This window comes from Peromyscus eremicus, chromosome 6, assembly GCF_949786415.1.
Source record: "Peromyscus eremicus chromosome 6, PerEre_H2_v1, whole genome shotgun sequence".
NCBI classification, from domain to species: Eukaryota; Metazoa; Chordata; class Mammalia; order Rodentia; family Cricetidae; genus Peromyscus; species Peromyscus eremicus.
This window is the reverse complement of record NC_081421.1, coordinates 60,171,037-60,179,049: the sequence shown is the minus strand read 5'-3', so window position 1 is coordinate 60,179,049 and position 8,013 is coordinate 60,171,037.

The following is an 8,013-nucleotide window of genomic DNA, read 5'->3' as shown; positions in this document are numbered from 1 at the left end:
GGCAGATGCGTAGCCACATGGCTCTCCTTGTGTAGGGAACTCACAGCCCCTACAGAGCCTCTCTATGGTGACAGCCAAGAACATCCATCCCCAAGGACAGCTGGTGGGAAGGCTCTGGAAGCTGGACTTGATAGCCATATAATGCCACACAGCAAGATGCCAATAGCAACAAGCCAACAGGCTACATTGATGGTGCCATAGGACAAACATTTAATGCCCTTTGGACTCACACAAGACAGGAAAGTATAAAGATCTAGTTCCTTAGATAAATGGTTTCCCCTCAACGGGGCAGGCCATGAGCAGAAGAGGATGCTTTCCAACCTTGTCTACATAAGGATTGAGGTGAGAATAAAATAATCAAAGTAAATATAAGGACAGTAAATCAAGTCATGGTTTAAAAATCAAGACCAGCAGGGTGTGGGGACACACACACACACACACACACACACACAAATCTATAATCCTAAACACTAGGCAGGAGGCTGGAGACCTGCCAGCTTGAAGCCTACAAGTCTGAAGCCAACGTGGGCTACATATGAAGATACGGTCTCAAAAGCCATGGCTGAGGATATAGCTCAGCAGAGAAAGCATGCTAGCGTGTGCAAGGCCCTGGGTTGGGGTACATGCGCACTGCTTCCTAGTTGAATTTAATACTCTGCTGGAGTTGAGAGTCACTGCCCCAAAAGACAGACAGGGAGAACCTGGTCCTCAGATTCAGTCCAGGGACAGCCAGCAGCAGGACCACCTGAAGCTTGTTAGAAATGCAGAGTTCCTCTGCAGAGCATAGGGGTAGCCGCCTGTAGTTCCGGCTACTCTGGAGGATAATGTAGCAAGAGGATCCCTTGAATCCAGGAGTTCCAAAGCAGCCTGGGAAACACAGTGAGACCTATAGCAGAGGAAAAGGAGAGGAGAGGGGATGAGAGGGAAGGTCAAGAAGAGCAAGAAGAGAAGAGGGGAAGGGGAAACGCAGACTCTTAAAACCTACTAAATCCTGACCTGTATTCCAGCAAGATCTCCAGCTGATTTTGGGCACAATGAGATTTGAGAAGCACTGCAGAGTTCCTGCTGCTACAGAAATATGGGAAATATGCCACATTATAAAGTACTTATATGAAAAAGAAAGAGTACAGGGTAGAAGATAAAATCAATGTTTGTGATAGTAAGGCATTTTACATCAAGCATCCTATTAAAAGTCAAATATAGCCAGGCGGTGGTAATGCATGCCTTTAATCCCAGCATTCGGGAGGCAGAGTCAGGTGTATCTCTGTGAGTTCGAGGCCAGCCTGGTCTATGGAGCGAGATCTAGAACAGGCACCAAAACTACACAGAGAAACCCTGTCTCATAAAGAAAAAAAAAAAAGTCAAATATAAGCTAGGCATAGTGGCACACACCTTTAATCCCAGCACTCAGGAGGCAGAGGCAGGTGGATCTTTGTGAGTTTGAGGCCAGCCTGGTCTACAGAGTGAGATCCAGGACAGCCAGGGCTACAAGGAGAAACCCTGTCTGAAAAGCTTGCATCCACACCCCACACCCCTTAGTTCAACAGACTCCACTGAGAGAGCAAGAGACCCCATCCTCCACTCCAGCAACAACACTCAGCTGAGTAACACTAATCTACCTGCAACCTCCAGGGAGCACCAGCTTTCTCCACAACATGACAAGTCCTCAGGAAGAGATGAACAGCAAAGGGTGTGGTCGCAGGATAAGAAGGGGTCTTGGACACCAGTGGTCCCACACTGGGGGCTTTGCAGTACTAGGTGAACCCCTGTAACACTTTTAATGGACTATTTAGAAATGGTGATACTTATTACCAGAAGGGAAAAAAAAAGAATCCTCTACATCTTGTACAAACATTCTCTTCTGTACCCCTTGTACTCAACAGGTCTCAGAGCAAAAGAAAAAAGAAAGAAAGAAAGAAAGAAAGAAAGAAAGAAAGAAAGAAAGAAAGAAAGAAAGAAAGAAAGAAAGAAAGAAAAAATTAACACCCTTCCAATACGATGACTCTTCGATTAACATAATGTCTGAAAACAAACCTCTGTGGCAATGAAGGCAGCCATGATGGACATGGGAACATAGACCCCTACCCAGCAGCATCCTGGCTGGCATTATGGTCTTCATTAGCAATGCCAATGATAACCTGTTCCAGTGCATAGGAGGAAAAGCAGTTTCTATCCATTTATTCTATCCATGGCTTCTATCCATTTATTCTAAATTAAGCTGTCAGTAGGCCAATGCCAAAACCAGAGAAAAACTGTTTTCAGGTTCTATAGGCTTCCTTCTCCTGACTTGTCCAAAGGTAATCGGGACTCCTTAACATTACATATCGTACATGTGAACTTCAAACTTATAAACACACTCCTCCTCACCAGCCTCTTGAATTCTCAATCAAAGAGGTAACCAAAATAATAAGAGGGACTCATAAACCTGAAGTGGTTTGTCCAAGGTCATTAAAATAAAGCAAAAATATTACAAGGATGTAGGCATTTGTTTTTGTTTGGTTGGTTTGTGTGTGTGTGTGTGTGTGTGTGTGTGTGTGTGTGTGTGTGTGTCTTTTTTGCCTGCATTGAAGTCTATGTACCATGTACATGCCTGATGTCTGAGGAGGCCAGAAGAGGGCGTCAGATCCCCTGGGACTGACATTTCAGACCACTGTAAGCCACCACTGGGTACTAGAAACTGAACCTCAGTTGTCTAAAAAGCAGCCAGTAGCTGAGCCAACTCTCCAGCCTCAGACAGATCTAGGTATCCTCGGGCAACCTTGTTTTAACGAAGTACATTATAGTTTAGTGGTAAGGTAAGGCAAGTAAAAACATCAAGTTGGAGCCTTTCCCAGTTAAGGACTACATTGGACTTGTGTTAGAGGCACGGGATAACAGTGGCTTACTCAAGACAGTTTCTGCTGTTGCTGTTCTTCTCTCTCACACAAAGAAGGCAAGCAAAAGTTCATATGGTGATCCTATTACCATCGGGAACTAGGATCTCATCTATTTTTCCACCATACTCTTCTTCCACCTACTTTCCTGCTCCACCATAGTCATTTCCTGCTCCTGGGGCCTGGGATCGCTACTGAGAGCTAGAGATCTTGATTCCTGGCATGCTACCATTTGGATCCTCAATATCCCTGAGGCCTACGTGTTGAAGGCTTGGTCTTCAGCCTGTGGCACTTTGGGGAAGTTGGGGAACTGATATAAGGTGAGCCCTAGGAAACAGAAGTTAGGCCACTAAAAGCCTGGTACCTTCTCTTCTCTCTCTTGGCTTCCAGCTACCATTGAGAGAAAGGCTTCTTGTGCCATGAGAGTATCACTTGGCCACAGGTTCAAGGGCAATGGGACTAAGCCAGTGCAGACCCACACCTATGAACCCAAGAGTCAAATAACCCTCTCCTCCTTTAGGTTGACTTTCTCAGGCATTTTGTCACAGCGAGAGAAAGCTTACCAACACGTAGAAGCAGGGGAAATGAGGGGACAGAAAAAAGGCCATTCTGTGCAACTGAGTTAACGCCTTTAAGATTGTTTTTAAACATGCAAGTGTGTCTTGCCTGCATGTGTGTCTGTGTACCACATACATGCAGTGCTCTTGGAGGCCCAAAGAGGACATCAGATCTCCTAGAACTGGAGTTGGAGGCAGTTGCTAGACACCATGTGGATGCTGGGATCAAACCCAGATCCTATAGAGGGAAGTCACTGCCCGTAACTGCTCAACCATCATCTTCTCCAGCCTCCGAGTTAACCCCTTAAAGAACAAAACTCTCGGGAATCCCACTCAACACTCACGTGCACCTCATGAGCAGGCGAGAAGCAGTTTCATAGGTAACTACAGCTGCCATACTCAGCAACAACAGGTGTTCCGGTCACCAAGATGGCGTAATGAATGAGCACTGGGTAAGACAAGTGTCTGCACCTCCGTCCTATTCTGTCACTGCCTGTGTGGCCTTCAGTGGATTATCGTGGATTATCTACCCTTTGCAGGTTTTCGGCCCTTCGTCCATAAAATGAAAGAGCCAGATCTACTTCACAGGACTCTTGCCAGGGTTGAATGAGAAAAATATGTGTAAAACAACTAGACTACTGCCTGGTACCTAGTGCACAACAAAACAGTAACTCATTCTCTGATTCATCAGAGCTCAGTGTTTTTCCAAATCCTCTCCTGCTCTCTGACTTCCTCTCTATTTCCGAAATTGGAAAGGAATGTATATTAGTCATCGTACCTGTCGCTAGAGCGCTCTAGTGTGAATGAGTCTTAGTTGTAGGGTTACCTTAATCATGTGTGTATTTCACATCTTTCTCTTTTCAATTATGAAATGAAATCATACAAAGACTTAGGGTGGCGAAACTGAGATTCTCCGGAACCAAAGGAAACTCCATTGTTCTGTAGAGCTGAAGATGCTGAGGGAGTGGAAAAGAATCATCTCAGGGCGGGAATGGTGTGTGGTTGGTAGAGTGTTCACCTACCAGGCAAGAAGCCCCTGAGTTTGATTCTCAGAACTCTGAAAACCAAGAATGGTGGCAGCAGCTCTTAATCCCAGCACTCAAGAGATGTTGGCAGAAAGATCACAAGTTCAAGGTTCATTCTTGGCTACATAACAAGGTTGAGCCCAGCCTGAAATACATGACACTTAAAATTCACAATAGGGGCCGGGCGGTGGTGGCGCACACCTTTAATCCCAGCACCCAGAGGCAGAGGCAGGCGGATCTCTGTGAGTTCGAGGCCAGCCTGGGCTACAGAGTGAGTTCCAGGAAAGGCACAAAGCTACACAGGGAAGGGAAACCCTGTCTGGAAAAACCAAAAAAAAAAAAAAAAAAAAAAGACAGAAGGCGGAGACAGAATTACCCAGAAGCTTCTGGGCAAGCTACCCTGGTGCACAGCACAGCAGCAGGAACCCAGAGAGCCCCTGCCTCTGCTTCAACGAGGGTGAAAGTGAGAACAGGCCCTTTTGCAGCACACCCACAGCCACACTCTCTCACACAGCAAACAAATAAATAAGTGGCTTCTCAAACTTTGAAACAAATCAGACAAATCCCAGATGAGACACATCAAAGGTATCAAAACCAAGAAAAATCCAGGGAGCTGCCACAGCCACAAGAAGCCTAGAGACACGGCAAGGAATGTGATATGGTAGGTGGGATCCTGCAACACAGTAAGGCCAGCAAGCAAAAACGAAGGCAATAGGAGCTGTCTGGACCGGTGGCGGCAGAGCACCTGCTCAGCATGTGCAGGGCACCGGGGCTTATCCCTGCATAATGCCCCGGCATTATCCCTCTACCCACAACACAAAATCTGAAAGCAAACCTGAAGACCCAGAAAGAGGCTGTCAACCGCTGAAGACTCCGAAGCGAAACGAGGTGGGATTGGATGCAAAGCTGAAATGTTCACCGAAAAGGGAACATTTTCCCCAGAACGGCGTAAGCTGATAACGTTACAGAAGCACATGGGTCAGAGAGGCAAAGACAAAGAAGAACGGAAGGAGACACCCTCGTGAGAAATAGGTTGCGCCGGTCGGGTGTGATTACAGGGCTGGCACACCTGCAATGCTAGCCCTGTAGAGACTGATGCAGGAGAATCACAAGTCTGAGGCCAGGGTGGACTGCAAAGCGTGACCCCATGCTCTTTACACTCTCCCTGAAGGTCAGGAGAATATTTTCTCTGTAATGCTGCATTATGATACCCCTAGGACACTGCCAGACATGTAAATATTTATAAGGTTGTTAGTGTTTACTTTATGTCGGCCTTTTGCTATTTTTGTTTAAGTATCTTGCTGCTCTTGCAGAGGGCCCAGGTTCAGTTCTCCACAGTCACACGGTAGCTTATGACAGTCTGTAACTCCAGGGCCAGGAGACCCAGTACCCACTTCTGGCCTCTGCAGGCCCCCAGGGGTGTGCACGGTGCACATATGCAAAGGCAAATACTTATATAGACATAATTAAAAATATAGATTAGAGGGAGGAGTGAGTTTTCATGTGTATTGTGAAATGTGGAAAAAAACTGTCAGCTCTTTTAGCTTAGAAATAAATTTGAAAAGAGAAGAGGAGGAATTGAAAGAAAGCAAATGAGAATGTGAAGTGGTGTGTGTGTGTGTGTGTGTGTGTGTATGTGTATGTGTGTGTGTGCATATGTGTGTACGTGTGTGTGCGTATATGTGCGTATGTGTGTGTGTGTATATGTGTGTGTATGTGTGCGTGTATGTGTGTATGTGTGTATGTGTGTGTATGTGTGCGTGTATATGTGTGTGTGTATGTGTATGTGTGTGTGTGCGTATGTGTGTATGTGTGTGTATGTGTGCGTGTATATGTGTGTGTGTATGTGTATGTGTGTGTGTGCGTATGTGTGTATGTGTGTGTGCGTATGTGTGTATGTGCGTGTGTGTGTGTGTGTGTATTTATGTATGTGTGTATGTGTATTTATGTATGTATGTGTGTATATGTGTATTTATGTATGTGTGTATGTATGTGTGTGTATGTGTGTGTATGTATGTGTGTGTATGTGTGTATGTATGTGTGTGTATGTGTATATGCTATGCATTCGTGTAGCGCAGGCTCTTCCCTAGGGCACTCGCTTCCTTAGGGGCTTCTCTGGTATACTCAAGGCCCTGGGTTTGACCTCCAGGACTGAGGCGAGAAGGAGGAAGGAAACTCTCAACTTCTGACTTGTTGAAATTAGGTCACAGGAACAAACTTCATTTGTGACAATAATGAAACCTAAACATTACTATTGGGCCACGTTAAAATAACCCGTATGGGGGCAGGAGAGCTGGCTCCGCAGTCAGGAGCACTTGTAGCTCTTGCAGAGGATCCGGTTTTAGTCCCAGCCCCGACATAATGGCTTAAAACCGTCTAGAACTCCAGACCTTCTTCAGACCTCTGTGGGCACGAGGCACGTGGTAGATAGACCTACGTGCAGGCAAAGCACCCATGCACACACATAGTCATCATCATCATCATCACCTTCTTCTCCTTCTTCTTCTTCTTCTTCTTCTTCTTCTTCTTCTTCTTCTTCTTCTTCTTCTTCTTCTTCTTCTTCTCCTTCTTCTTCTTTCTTCTTCTTCATCTGATGGCTTGCAGAATGTCAAGATGAAGAACCAGTCTCAGGCTTTGGGAGTCTGGTAGGACTAAGGTGCATTTCACAGTGATCATATCTGACTGTTAAGTGTGACACTGCATCTGCCTGATGCTTCTTCTGCTGATAAAAAACCCACAACTAGTCGGGCAGCGGTGGCACACGCCTTTAATCCCAGCACTCAGGAGGCAGAGGCAGGCGGATCTCTGTGAGTTCGAGGCCCGCCTGGGCTACAGAGTGAGTTCCAGGACAGACAAGAGCTGTTACATAGAAAAACCCTGTCCTGAAAAACCAACCAACCAACCAAACAAACAAATAAAAAACCCCACAACTAATCCCCAAATGGAACAGAAATTCGGATTGAATTATGTATCAGGTAATTTAGCAATAGTGAAGAGCAGACATAAAGTAAACACTAATAACTATAACTATTTACCACATGTCTGGCTGTGTTCTCGGAGCATCACCATAAAACACTACAGAGAAAATACTCTCATGATTTTATTGTAGGAGCAGCATTTACTAACCAGGAAGAGGAAGTGGAAAAATTATAAAGGAAAAAAATCACATAGTTGTTTACATTGAAATGAGAAAGGTTGACATCAAAGAGACCACAAAGAAAATAATAAATAAATAGATAAGCGTCAGAGTAGAAAATATTTGTAGTACATATAACTACTCACAAAATTTTAGATACCTTAGTTTAAAAAAAAGAAAAAGAAAAAAACTCCAAAAACCAAGAAAAGAATGGACAAAAACCATAATGTATTTACCACAACTTCTAAAGTGTGAACTGTCACCTTGCATATGGGGTCACATAACTGAATGTGTTTTTGCAAAAAAAAAAAAACATTGGGAATAGTAAAATGTTTCTGAATGTGCAAGGACCAAAAATAAATTCAAAATCAAATGTGCAGCAGATTCAACGGTTTCTGACAGTTCTTGCCTGTATTACAGCC